The sequence below is a fragment of the Aulonocara sp. 'chitande type north' Nkhata Bay genome, linkage group LG9 (assembly GCF_057382095.1).
Source record: "Aulonocara sp. 'chitande type north' Nkhata Bay isolate Kocher_YH1m ecotype deep benthic linkage group LG9, A_spYH_male_GT1.1, whole genome shotgun sequence".
Taxonomy (NCBI): Eukaryota; Metazoa; Chordata; class Actinopteri; order Cichliformes; family Cichlidae; genus Aulonocara; species Aulonocara sp. 'chitande type north' Nkhata Bay.
Genome location: NC_141352.1, coordinates 28394613 through 28406806, shown reverse-complemented (window position 1 = coordinate 28406806; position 12194 = coordinate 28394613). Strand labels below are relative to the sequence as shown.

General features: G+C 40.7%; 1 protein-coding gene across 2 annotated transcripts in view; it reads left to right on the top strand.

The window, feature by feature from the left end:
- rnf152 (ring finger protein 152) overlaps positions 1 to 12194 on the top strand; it is a 58631-nt gene that overhangs the window by 33003 nt on the left and 13434 nt on the right. For both annotated transcript variants that reach the window (XM_086306758.1, XM_086306759.1), the window contains exon 3: positions 7288 to 7365. The gene's annotated coding sequence lies outside the window, so the exon portion shown is untranslated. The remainder of the gene's footprint in view (positions 1 to 7287; positions 7366 to 12194) is intronic.

Here is a 12194-nt window from a genome sequence, read left to right as displayed (position 1 = left end):
GCCTTTTTTTTTCTTTTTTTTTTTTTTAATAGTAGCTCACTCAGCTGCGGGGCTCTTGTGTGTTGCACTGCTTTAAAGAGAGGGGTGATCTACAGGAGAGAGTGGTGCTGGAGGTGGAGGTAATCAGGGGTTTGTCAGCGGTCGTATCTGTGTGATGTCTGTACAGGTCAAAGGTGCGTCATTCAGCTCATGTGGATGTAGAGACAATGACACGAGCCTCTCTGCCTCTAGTGTTGTTCTTTGTCTTTCCCACTAACTACCCCCCACTCTCTGTTACATTGCAAAGGATTGTAATACAAGATGGATTAACCTCCCGTTAGGCCAGAATACAACAAGCAGCTGAGACTATTAGAGAATTTTTTTTACTGCAGTAGAGACTTTCATTATTTCCTTTTATCTCCTGAACAGTCATTTGCTTAAGAGTCCACATCTGAGTGTCTCCTATAATGGATGAAATTGCCATTTATTAAACGTGCCACAGTGCTTCGTCTGTCAGCTCCTAAAAACAATACAGTCATCAATCTCAGACGTGCTCTTGGCAGAAGTTTGGTCCATTTTCAGCATGCTCTCCTACCATACGATGATACTTGAACTTTGCTGATATTTCAAAGATTAGCATCTTTCCTGTGCTAATATTTCATAGACTGGTACATGTGTAGTGCTTTCCCACAATATCTGGTAACTTAAAGTGCTTTTAACCAACTATTTATACACTCACACTCTGATTCATCAGGGGCAGTTCAGGGTTCAGCATCTTCCCCCAAGGATACTTAAACATACAGCAGTGCTCTGTGTCTGCAACATCATGACATATAATCTTTAGCTAGTTAGCTAACTGTTGTTGTTAGAAGAGTCTTTGTATTACTGCTGTATTTTTTTTCCAGCTCCATTCTGAAGCTTGCATTTGCACTAAATTATGTTTACACACCTCTGCCAACTGTATCCTGACAATCAGTCATTAGTCACTCTGACATGTTTCTCTCTGGTAGTTATTGTGCAAATTAAGTGGTACTTAAATGAATCACAGGCAGCCACAGACCTGATCTGATCTAAAACACATTCTTTAAGATTTTTACCACCAAGAAATGGTCAAAATCTCCCTTTTTGATTACTGGCATGAATTAAAAAACAAAAAAAACAACGCAGCCTTTGTTGGGTCCGTCCATGCCTTGTGCCAGAGTGCAGGATTAAACCACGACTTCAGATGACCTCGACATGCTCACAGATCAACACCACGATTCCCCGACATGCTCGGGTGTAACGAGCAACACCTGACACCACGAGAACAACACACCGTCAGGCTTTAATCCTGTCAAATTGCCACCACTGGTCTGTTTTCTAAAGCCCTTTATCTGCCTCGCCTGCCCATTCACTAACATGCATAAGCTCCCAGAGTCACTGTGCATCCTATATCCTCCCCACCGGGGCCCATTATCTTAAGTGAGTGCGGATAGGATGCGAGGGGTAATCCAAATGAGCAAAAGTGTGTTTGAGATCTGACTCGTAATCTAGCTTGTATAAAAATTGCGTAAGTGATATGTTCTAAATTTCCCTCTGTGTTAGTATAAACCAAACCTGTATATGTGAGAGCTGCGGGGCTTTGATGTTGCTACTCAGCTGTCCGACACATCAACTCCATGCTCTTTTTAAACACAGCAAACACGCCGAGCTTGCCAGTGAGGGATAAGGCATGTAGGAATATCAAAGCCTTTTTATTTGGCAACATCTGGGGACATTTTCTGGAGGCTGACTGCAACAGAAACTAATGAAAGCTGCCCTTAAAGTGGGAATTATGCATGTCAAGGTTCCTCTGGAGAGGAGTCTCTTTAGCGCTGGCAAGCTGTTTTACAGTCCCCATACTGAGGACTGCTTCTTATTTCAAAACCAGCCCCGTGTTTTCACTTCTACAGAAAAAGGAGAGGCTTCGAGGCTGAGCCGTTTTTTTTCTTTTCATTTCGTTTTCTTGATGTGTGTTGATGTGCAAATAGTTGTCAAAGCCGCAGTTCCCTGTCTGAGGTCGGAAACACCAAGACTATATATTTCCTTTCTGGTTGGCACAGGTTGCTGATTTAATGGGATCATAACATATTCTCAAGTCTTGTTATCTCGGCCAGACATGTTCTAATATTTCATATATGTAAAGGTAATAACCTTGCATTCATTTCGCAGCTCGCTTCTACAGAAATGTGATACAATGTATGCCTTAGTCTATCAAATAAACTGCGAGGGTGCCAGAGTTCATCCCTGACAGTATCTGATAGTGTTTTTTTCTTTTAGATACTTCTTCTTATCAGTTGCACCAAAAACACGATTCAGGACTTTCTGTGCAGGCTTCACAGCAACATCAAGGATCACTTGATGCTGCTGGAAAGTAGATGAGTGGAAAGAACAGCTTTCAGTTCTTCCCACTCATTGAGATCAGCTGCAATCTTGTCATGGTCTCAGGGATTGTGAATATATATATTTTTTCTTTGCTTCCCTCGGTCTTTTCTATGTCTGTGCCTTTGCCTTTCTCTTTACGCAGTTACTTTTCTGTCTGTCTCTTTTACTTCCTGTCTCTGTCTTCCCTCTGGTTAACTGTTCTCACGTGCTGTTATTTCTTTCCTTGCACTGGTATCTGTCTTGTTCTCTAATTAGTGCACTTTGTAAACACAGTAACTGTCCACTTTGTTTGTTACACCTTGGTAGTACCAATTTTGATCTCTTTTTGCTTTCTTAATTCTTCATTGCATAGATTCAACAAGCTGTTGTATGTATTCCTCCAAGATTTTGGTCCATATTGACATGATACTCTCACAGATTTGCAGATTTATTAGCTGCACATCTGTGATGAAAATATCTCATTCCATTCCATTCCAAGGTGCTACATTGGATTGAGGTCTAGTGATTATGGAGGCCATTTGTGTATGTTGAATTCTTTGTAATGTTCTAGAAACCAGCTGCGTGACATGGTGTGTTATCCTGCTATGAGCAGCTATCAGCTGAAAGATGCTCAGTTGGTACCTGGGGACCTAAAGTGTCAAGAAAACACACTGCTGCTCCACCAACACCAGCCTGAAGTGTTGATACAAGGCGGAATGGATCTATACTTCCATGTTGTTTATCTTAAAAATGACCCTACCATCCAGGTGTTGCAGCAAAAATCGAGATTCATCAGACTATGCAATATTTGTCTAGTCTTCTGCTGTCCAGTTTTGAATTGTAGCCTCTGTTCTTCCCAAGAGGAGAGGCACCCAACAGGAAACAGACTGTGGTCCTCTAGTGTAATAGCAAAAGAGGACCACATTGTGCTAAAACTGTGCTTCAACGTTTGACATGTTGTGCATTCAGAGATGCTCTTCTGCATACCTTTGTTCAAATTAATGGTTATTTAAGTTACTGTTGCAGTCCTGTTAGCTTGACCCAGTCTGGTCACTTCCCTTTGACATCTGGCATCAACAGGGTGTTTGCACCCTTTTTGTTTCTCGTACCTCAGATGGATTCTCATCTTTTGTTATGTGGTCTGCCGGTGTCTTATATTTGAGTCCTTTCTCTTAGTACAATGATATATTTACAATCAGATGTCTTAGGTTGGAGCCATTACTTCCAGTAACAGTACTTTGTAAAGATATATGCACTGATCATTTTCTCTTATTCTGAATGGCCATAAAATCTAAACTAACTAAACAGCCCCCAACAAAGCTGTTAGAGGACAAAGGGAAATCGGGGCTGCAAGGAAGATGAAATTAGAGAAATCAAAACAAGTTTTGGTGAATTAAACAGTACAAATGTGTAAAATTGACTTTTTATTAATAAAAATGAGTCTAAAAGGCCATAATGTCACCTTTTCCTAACAGAACTGAATGTTACCATTGATTAAAGGTGACACAGTATCTTTCCATTTATTTGTTGATAAGGCTCGTTAAAGAGATTAAGAGGTTACTGTATCGGTTTGCACTGCGTCCTGATGGATTTATTAGTAGTTGTCCTGACCTGTGACTCAGGAGCTACCTGCCAATCAGGGTATTGACTCGCTTTGTGTTTTCACCAGCTGAAGGTGTCCACGCTGACATCGGCCTCTGTGGAATATTTCTATCCTAGGCTGAGTGCCAAAGATGTGCTCAGCCTCAACACAGTCTGTCTCACTAAAAGAGATGAACGGGGAGGGAGAGTGGCAACATCCCGGCCATTCCTCAAAGTCTAAACTGTGTTCGCAGGTGGCACAGCAGGCGGCGAATTTATGAAATACTGTTTAACTTGCTTTTCCCATTTTTATCTATAAACTGGCCACATAGTCCTTCAAAACAATAGCCTTTACTTTCCCTAATGTAGAATGTGTTTGAGGAGTTTTGTTTCATTTGCAGTTTTACAACACAGGCAGCTTTCCTTTGTCCTTCCAGAGACACCACAGCTGCTACTTAAAGATTTCTGCTCTCTGTTCTGGTGTTTCTTCTTTTCCTTGTTTTTAAGATTTCAATTTTCACTTGAAACAGAAGGATTAAATAGTCTTAATTGGTTTATACTCAAAGGATTTAGGATTATAATATAGAGTTACGTCATCTTGCCTGAAAGTCAATGTTATTGGTGGTGAAAACAGAGCTTTCTGAGACTGGTGCTTATTGAAAAATATCTTCAAGCACACAGAAACAAAAAGACAGGTTTACCCTGACATATCTGGAGCCTACTTGCTATGAAGAACAATTTTGAGTCGTGATTAAGGTTCAGAATGTGGAACGAAGGCCTTTGGTTCTTCTTTGATAAGATTTTCTCTTGAGGTAGGTGATGCCAGTGCACATCATTTGAGGTTGGAGTCTTAAGATAAGATGAGAGTTGTTGGGCTGTCAGTTTAAGAGCTTTGATAAGCCAGTTATGTTATGTGTGCTACCAAAAGTGACATTGTTGCTCACAGTGTCTAACTTTGCATTTTATAATCTGAGTTTATTCACTTTCTGGCTGAAAGTATGGGAGACTAGAGCACACCAAACTAATGCCTTAGTCATCTAGGCAGTGACCCCCTGGCAACCTCTGGGGGCCGAGGAAAATATGTGCATTCCCATTTCCAACCATTTTTCAAGTGGTTGCTGACCTTGGCGCAGTTGATTTAGACAGTTTTGCTTAGGCTTGGTTGTCAATAGTTTGCATGGTACACACTGATTTGTCTGCAAACACTCACAAGCTACCCACTGTTTCCAGTTTCTGGTTTGGATTGCACTTTTCAGATTCACTCCAGCCTGTTAGCCTTCAAAGTAAAAGCTTTGCCTTATTGTGGTAACTAACCCCTTTCATAAGGTGTAAACTATATAAAGCAAACTTGCAAAAGGAATCAAACCATTCCAAGAGACTTCCTCAAAACTTTCTCAAAAAGATGGAAAAATAAAAGGAACATAAGGAAACAATAAAAAGATGCAAAACAAGAACATGTTACAAAAGAAAATCATGAATCACTGACTATAAAGATGCAATCCAGCCCTGAAGAGATGCAGAACAACCACAAAGATGCAAAACAAAAATAATGAGATACAAAAAGACCTCACTTGAAGACTGACTAGAAAGAGATTAAAAAAAAAAAAGACTAAGCGATCATAATTAGAAACAAAATGGCCAATGGAAGAGCGGGGGGTCTTTTACATATCAGTACTCATGGTTCGCTCATATCAGTAGATAGGATTTTGCAGTCCTTTTTTTTTTTTTTTTTTTTTTTTTTTTGCAGTACCTTAAAACACTGGAATTAAAGGTGATATTTACCACCGTCCTCTCAGCACTTTACAGCTGGATTCAGAGCACAGTTTCCTGTTGTTATTTCCCTCCATCCCACTCGACACATGCTGAATTTTACTGAGGGGAGAGCAAGAGGGGAAAGTGAGCCGAACTGGAAATCGCATTACACGTTTCCGCAAGGACTTGGAGGGAAAACAACCTGTTGTTGTTGCCAATGCCAGACAGAAAAACCCTCGAGCAAGTGTCAAAGTGGGACACGCTTCTTTTTCATCCTGTGTCAGAAAATATTCCAACTTGTTCACACGTGTAACCCCAACCTGACAGCTTTTTCAGAAGTAAGATTGGCAGGAAGTTATTTATTTATTTATTTTTAATGAAACGTGTATAAATGTTGTGTTGAAAGTAAAAGCATGAAAAGACAAAAACTGGGATGTTTTCCACATTTTCCCAAACCATCAGATATACTTTAATGCCTGTTTACAATATGGATTACTGAGCTGTCATTGGTAAAGGACGCAGTTCATTTCTGACATCTGTCTTTGGACCAATTGCTTGGCAACAGCACATACTCCATCATCCTACGACTTCGCCATCTCAGGCCACTCAATCCTCCTCGAGGCTTTTCATGTAATTCACAACGATGTTCCTGTGTTTCATTGGCATGTTGAACCTTGATTTCATTGAATGGAAACTGGCTATTATGCATTTGCTTTAATGGCGGTTTGACACGATCGCAGCTAATGGGACGGGCGTTACTCTGAAAAGGAAAATAATCCACCATTTAAATACAGCTTACTATAGAGAGGAAATTAATGCATGAAGGTTGAACTTGCTGTTGGATAACACAGGATCTGTGGAGTGCCTCTTAGTAAAGAGTCGGGGACATTACACAGCAGATAATGGCATGTCTGAGTGCTAATAATGAATGTAAAGATGAGTTTCACATTTTCTTATCCGACACCTATGATCTAATATATTTTTCTTATTTTACTGGAAAGATGAGATTTGTGTTTGAAGTTGAGTTTGAAACATGATTTTGTTTTTATTTTAATAATAATTAATGCTAAGCTGTACCCATCCATGATTAAACTTGTTTTAACATTGTGGATTGCTCCCTTTTTCAAAAAAAAGTTTAAATGTCTCTAGATCTTGATCAAGAGTGATGGGATAGCAAATCCATATTCAAACACTCAGCAGTGGTGTTGAGCTTTAGTTAGAGACCAAAACAATAAAGTTTGTGTTTAGTGTGGCTGGGTTCAGCCCAGATTGAGGAGTTTGTGGTCTAGATTTGGTGATCTGGACATCTGAGCATGTCAGGGGGAGGGGACACCAGGGTTGGAACCAGTGATGTTATTAAGCCATAAATAGACATAAGTTATTTTTGGCAGTTCTTCAGCGATCAGAGGCCGATCCCCTCAAACTGTAGGTGTGCCTGACCTGAGATTCTTTAGCAAAATATGAAAGAAGTGGATCATCAGTTCACTCCTCTTTTGAGGCTTTAACCCCTCAACTTATTCAGGCCTCCATAGAGGCAGCTCTTCAATCGGGGCCAGTACTGACAGTTTGTCTTTTGTCCTTTTCTCCTAACAGCGATCCTTTTGGCCCTGATTCATTTGTGATTTGGGCACCACGACTGATCGGAATAAGTTGGAATCCGCTTCTGTCTGGGTGAGTTTGTATTGCCTGTCGAGAGACCCTAAAGACACTAGTTAGACTCTGGTTTGCCTTTTATTTTCTCTGCATTAGGTCATGTCAGACATAAGTTACATACTTGAAATCACTAATTTTATGCTCTGCTCTTTACTATATTTAGTCTTTTGTTTATCTTTCATTCTCTTTTAGAATAAAAGACAGAAGGAACAACATGACAATCCTGCCCCTTTTAGAAATGATAGCTGATGTGTATGAGAGTGAATTTGACATTTCAGACATTGCAAATACAGACTATATTTGACCTGACCATAAAACTTGCTGTCCTACAGAAATTGTGTAGTATTTAGAAGGAAGTGCTGCATTTAATGAGAACAAGCATTAAAGTCAAACTATAGTTCATGAATTAAAGGTTATGGAGAGCATAACATTGCCGTACTTACCGGCTTTAAGAAGCTTGTACCTGTAAGCATTAATTGGTGAACTATGGTTACCTGTAGTTTGTCATGTTTGTCTGTAACATCTCATTAACTACCAGCTGAGTCACTTCCATTCAAGCTACAACTACATTTGCAACAATATGCTAGCAACCAACGCAATCACAGGGAGGCTTTTGAAAACCAGTTTGGGAATATAAATGTTTCTCTTGTGAGTTTTGGTTGCCACAGGATCACGGACTGGTCTGGTGTGGCTCAGTTTTAGCAAACACTCAGAACCAGTCAGGCGAATTTTTCCCCTCACAACCGGTGGCTAACTGCTGGTTGAGGATTAATCTCTGGGCCTTTATTCTCTTCTCACATGACCAAAGGTAATTTCATTTGGTTAGTGGTCACATGTCTGCAAAATACTTTTACCACTATTTTTTTTTTGCCACATATTTCTCCCATAGATTTCAATTTAGTGTCTTTCTCTAATCAGAATCATAAGAAACCTGTCTAAACTCTGCTGGTGTCATTATTCTACCAAATGAAAATTTCCATTTCCTTCATAGTGATAAGGTAAACCTTGTTTATTGCAGCAATTACTGCTGAGTAAAACAAAAAGAAAATATTTGTTTACGTTCTGTGAAATAATTAAGTTGTCACAAAGCATTAAATTACACTGAAATACGCAGAATTAATCCTCAGGCCTTCTTCTGGTTTTCTTATGCGTGTGGGAGTAGACGACGTTTGTTTGGGTTCGCCCATAATTAACGTGTCAAAGCGCCAGCGACGATATAGAGGTGTTAATGGTGACAAGGTGACATGTAAAGGTTTGAGGGCAGCTCTAAAAATATGCCGCTGTCACCTCATCAGTTCTCCCACCGCCGGTCGTTTCCCCGACGCCCTCGGAGCGAGTCTTTGACAAAACATCCACGATATGACAACCCGTGTCTCCTAACAACATGCCACGGTTTCCAAACGTGCTTCAAACTGACTGACAGACTCTTGAAAGCGTTAGCTGGCAGCGCTGCCGTCGATGGATGTGCGAGCCAAGGTGCAGGTTGAAGAGGAGGCGATACGTGTGATGACTCTCTAATCGACTGGTTCTTTTTTTCTTCTTCTTTTTTTTTCCCTGAATGTTTTCCTGCCGAGCTTCTAAAAGACACTCAAGCTTGGAGTTTTTAGAGCTTGTGCTGTGAAAATGCTGCAAATGGACGCACACACACGAACACCTACACCAACACGCACACAAATTCCTGCTGTGCTGCTTCCTGATGTGCGAATGAGCTCATACTGAGGGATCGGGGTCGAGGTGCATTATCTCAGGTACCAGAGAGTCTTATTTACCACTTCCTGTCAGGCTTAAAACCCACAAATCAGGGCAAAAACACACAGAGACAGAGAAAAGCTCTTCTTCATACACCTGTGATTATGGTTTCTGGTTTTTTTTTTTTTTTTTTGGTTCTCTCAAATGTCTTCTCACAGCCTCACGGCCTGTCCTTAAATGCCATCACCTCACCTGTGAACTCCGTTATTTAATAAGTGAATTGAAGTGTTTCATTCTGCAGCGAGATGTGCTCCATTTGAAGACCTGATGGTACAAAATGATTTCTGCCATGGGAGGAAAAAAGCACATTATGAGCTATGAGTCATCTGGAGACTGCATTAACCTCTGAAAGTTTTTCTTTGTTTTTGAAATATTATTCAAACTTTTTTTTTCTTCCAGGAAACAACATAAAATAATAACAGTGCCATTGTCCCACAGTTGATAATTTGTGTGATCCTCATTTACATAATTTCTGTAAGAAGATTAGCTTAATTAAAACTGTCAGTGCTGTTTTGAAGTTTAGCCAGAGCTGCTGCGCTTGCCTGTATCTCCAAGCACCTGGATCTTTATTTGAATCTGCAGATGTAGATCGAGCCTCCGGCTGCTGTAGTCGCAGCGATGACCTTTTTCTGCTTTAAAAATTGCATGTTTTCTCAGGATAGAGATGCCTCTCATCAAAGAGCAGAGAGGAACATTGATTAGTTTTCCAGAGGGAGTTTTTTGGACTTACTGCGACCTCTGTGAAAGTTGAAGGGATGCATCATGCTGTAGTCATAGGCAGTTTAAAGGATGGATGAAGCTTCATGGGCTGAAACGTGAAGCCAATCCTGAAAGCGACTTAAACTGGGCTTCTTTTTAATGGCCGGCAGCAGTTGTGTCCTCTGCTCAATCGATCTTTTATTTCACTAAAAAGATTTTTGAGGCTTTTACAAGGTCAGTGTGCAAGTTTATAGTCTCATACATTAAAACGTGATGTACATATTGTGTTGTTGTAGTCAGAAAAGTTAATAAACCAGGGAAAGCATCCAGTTTCATGTTGTTGACTGCAAAGATTGTCAACTCAAGTCTTCATAACCAGTCTGTGGCTTCAGTAGAAGTGTGCTTTCTGGTCTTATATTTATTGGAGAAAGCGATACATTTAAAGTTTCAGTTTTAAGTTTATAAGGTTGAATTATCCATCTGTAATATAATGGACTCTGTAAGTCACTGTAAATCATCCTGGGATGAATTGTTGTTATGCTTTATAATTAAACTACAGTTGAAACTGAAATGCAGCTGACATTAGTTTTGTCTAAATTCTCACTGGCTTTTATAGCTGATTTTAAGTTCAGACTTTGTTTTTGTACCTGGAGAGAGGTACTGGATGAAGTCAGTTCTCACCAGGTAACCTCCCAGCATTGCGGGAGTTGATGTGACGGACAGTGCTGCACAGGCAGACCTGTGCTGGTGGAGGGAATCCATCCAGCAGTTCTGCCAGCTCTGACTCTCTCTGGCTTCTCAAGCTGGAAATTGCCATAATGTATCCTGCAGTGGTCGGCTGCACAGGCCTCTTTCAGACGCTCCGTCTGCTCTGCTGACACACATATACACAGTGCAACACTATCACATTATATGTGATGCACAGAAAGAAACGCGCAGATACAACAGTGTCAGCTAATGTGTGCACGTAATATATGCTTAAATACGCAGAGAAAAACGGTACGATTACTAATGTGGACTCAGGTTTGGTTAAGCTGCTGTTGTAAAGAAGCATTAGGGAAGCAGTAGTTTGCACTTTGATCACAGCGAGAAGCTTAGAAACAAACTCAGCTTGGAGTCGTTCTTCCCAATTCTGGGGTAGAAATTCTTCTGTCTTCAGTAACTCGTTATCTTTGGCTCACCTTACCCTTTCTGAGTCAAGCACACAGCCTCTCTACTTTCTTTTACTGTATCTGTCTTTACTGTTTAAAGCAGCACAGTAACCCAGCAGCTAGCTGGCATTACCCATCATGCCTTGTGACAGTGTGTGTGTCATTGTGTTTGGTCTGTTCAACAGGCTTAGCTGCAGATTTTTAATTCTTCTTTTGCATGAATGTTTATGATTTATATCATTTAGTGTAACAAGGAAAAAAAATGTTCTTTTCGGTGCTACTAGTGACCAATAATAAAATGTGCCCGTGACATTTTAAAAGCCACAGTTTATCTTTTCTGTTCACCAGTACTCCAAAACCTAAAATCCCACAAGTACTGATTCCAATTTTCAAGAGTAAGGGTGATGCAGAGCTGTAGCTACTGCAGAGCAATAAAGCTGATGAGCCATGCCATGAAGCTATGGGAAAGAGTTGTTGAAGCCAAGTTAAGGGGAGAGGTGATGATCAGCGAGCAGCACTACTGATGCAATGTTTCCTTTGAGGTTGTTGATGGAGAAGTGTAGAGAGGTCAGAAGGAGTTTCATGGTGTTATTGTGGCTTTAGAGAAAGCATATGATAAACTACCAAGAGAGGAACTGTGGTACACCATAACGAAGCCAGGAGAGGCAGAGAGGTAAGCGAGGGTGGTGCAGGACGTGCATGAGGACAGCGAGACAGTTGTGATGTTTGTGATAGGAGTGACAGATGGGCTCAAGGTGGGGGTGGGATTACATCACAGATCTGAGCACTTTTTTGTTTGCAGTGGTGGTGGACAGACTGCTAGATGAGGCTGGCTGGGAGTCTCCGTGGACTATGATGTTTACAGATAATATTGATCTGTAGTAAGGGTGGGGAGCAGGTGGAAGAGAGCCTGGAGAGGTGGAGGTATGTTGTAGAAAAAAAAGGATTGAGTGTCAGTAGAAGCTTGAAAGAATACATGTGTATGAATGAGAGGGAGACGGGTATAAGAAGCAAATAGAGTAAAGTGGATAAAATTTGCATACAAGAAACAGTGGAGAAGAGAGGCAAAGAACAGAGTGCCGGCAGGGTGGAGTGGGTGGAGATGAAAGAATGAGAGAATGAAAGGGAACATTTACAAGATAATACCAGGACTTACTTGCAGGACTTATCTAAGATTCGGAGACAGGAGACAAGACAGGAGGCCAAACTGAAGATGATAAGATTTTTATTGTGATTTCCATTGAGTGG